Source organism: Limulus polyphemus, unplaced genomic scaffold (assembly GCF_000517525.1).
Source record: "Limulus polyphemus unplaced genomic scaffold, Limulus_polyphemus-2.1.2 Scaffold4087, whole genome shotgun sequence".
Classification (NCBI taxonomy): Eukaryota; Metazoa; Arthropoda; class Merostomata; order Xiphosura; family Limulidae; genus Limulus; species Limulus polyphemus.
This window is the reverse complement of record NW_013669697.1, coordinates 4,689-7,226: the sequence shown is the minus strand read 5'-3', so window position 1 is coordinate 7,226 and position 2,538 is coordinate 4,689.

Below are 2,538 nucleotides of genomic sequence, written 5' to 3'. Positions count from 1 at the left end.
TGTACAGTAAACGATATCTACACCATAATAATAGTTGTTTTATCACAACTTCTACTTTTTAGAATTTGTAGTTTATGAAAATAAAATCCAAGTTCCTGTATCTTGTAGTTTATATATAATTTCATTTACCAATGAGTTTGAATGTGTTAGTGTTCTGCAAAACAGTTATATCGGAAGTTTTTCTACATCATTAGACCAGTTGTGGCTAAGTGGTTAGCATTTCCAGACTCAATCCATTGATTCACAGTTTGAATCCCATTGTCATAGAAACGTGCACCACACTTTAGGGATTACGGGTGCTATAAATGTGAGGTGAAACCTCACTGTTCGTTCAGACAAAAGTAGCTGAGTAGTTGATGCCTTAGACTAACTACCATCTCTCTAGTCTAGTAACTCAAAATTTTATCTTTTTTGATTTTGTGCAGAGTTACGTGAGGGATAGCAACCCTAGCTGCCCACTCATTTAGAAGTTAACAATATTCACTGCCAACTTTTTCTTTCCTTCTTTTTTTTTTGGGGGGGGGGGTATGGCCTGGTGGTTAAGGCGGTCGACTCGCAGTCTGAGGGTCGCATGTTCCAATGTTTTTCATCAAACGTGCTTGCCCTTTCAGTCATGGTGGCGTTATAATGTGATGGCCAATCCAACTATTTATTGGTAAAAGAATAGCTCAAGAGTTAGTGGTTGGTGGTGCTGACTATGTACCTTCCCTCTCGCCTATCACTGTTATATTAGGAACAGCTAGCGTAGATGGCTCTCGTGTAGCTTTTTGCAAAATTCCAAACAAAACAAATCATATTTTTTGGGTACTCTTGTCAGACTGAATAGTGGGATTTGCAGTCACTCTTATAATGCACCAAAGGGCCTAAAGTGTAGAACGAAATTTTTTCTTTCTTTTGTTGCATAATGGTTGCGAACCACCTAATTGCAGCTCCACAATCTGGCATACTAACAACTGGGCTATAAAAATTTGGTAAACCCTTCTGCGCAGATAGCTCTTGTGTATCTTTCCACAAAATTCTGAGACGAAAAAACGAGCCACTTTTTTGTGTTTTGCCTAAAAACTTGATTTATTTCTATAATTAGGAACTTAATCTTCATAAAGTGAAATGTAATCTATTGTCGCTTAATCCCTTTTGCGTAATATCTTTTTGATTTAAAAGTCATCATACTACAATTAAATTTAGATTAGTTAGAAACATGATATCTTTGTTTTAACTGTATTATGAGACTTTATATTTAATTGCCTACTGTGTATCAATTATCTGAAGTTTTTCACTTTAATAAAGTAGCTTATAAATATAACTTACATTAATATATTGTACGTCAATAAGAGAAAAGCTTGACATATTTTTTGTGAATGCATTCTTGCCAAATAAAGGAGATAAAAAAACTCCAATTAACTAGCGAGTGGAATATGTCGAATACATAATCTAGCTAACAGTTTTAATTGATGTTTTATACGTTCAATCACTAAAATAAACTAAGTTGGTTACCCATATTTAAGTTCATATGAATACATGCGAAAATTATTACCGTGATTCAAACTGCATTTTGAGGCCAAAACTAAAATGTGTGTGTGTATATATATATATTGGCATACAATTTTCAATATCGAGTTTTTCAATCCGAAATAAAGTTATCTCGTACAGTTTATTTTTAATTTTACGTTCGATTTCAACGCTAATTATATCGTTTCCATATGATCCCTTCCAGTGGCTCGTGGTGGGCACAACACAGATAGCCCATTTTGTAGCTTTGTGTTTAACAAACAACGCATCCATATTCGCTTGAATTCCTTTTTAAGTTATTTAATAATACTAAATATTTCTTTAAAAAAGTGAAACTAATTGAGTGTAAACTTGCGTCATAGATTTACAAGTCAAAAAATAAATCAATTTACTTTTCGAGTAAAGTTGAGTTTTATCTCAATAAGAAAAACCTAAAAACGTCTGTTACGTATTTATTTTGCCATCACTGGGAAAGACAATGGAAAATATTCCGGTCTCTTTATTTTACTTTTCGAAGTTAGATGAGGAATATTTAAACCTCTGCAAGTGTAACATTGTATAAAAAAATATACATTTTACAATAACAATGACAAGTAAACAAACACATTGAAACGATATTGGTTTGCCATTTATACATTAGGATAACTAAAAGTATCGTATATTATTTATTTAAGCTTGTTCACGTGTTAAAAACAAAATTGGTATGGCCTTGAGTGTCAAAGACGATGTCGTGCTTGTTGTATGCTATGTGGGTAAAAAAAAATCGGTTAACTAGCGTTACGATTGTTCAAAAATACTTATTACAAAGGGAAGTCATAGAAAAAATATTTTTGTCAGATTTTTAAAGCTCAAGGTATGATTCTCGTTTCCTTGCTAGTTCAAAGGACCATGATTTTTATAAGCATAAAAGGTGAGGTTTTCTTAGGAATTATGAGAAATACTGGGCAGAACGGAAAGAACATGTACGTAAAATATTATATATATCGCATCTCTTCAGCATTTTTTTTTCTGATATGTTTCGTAACATAT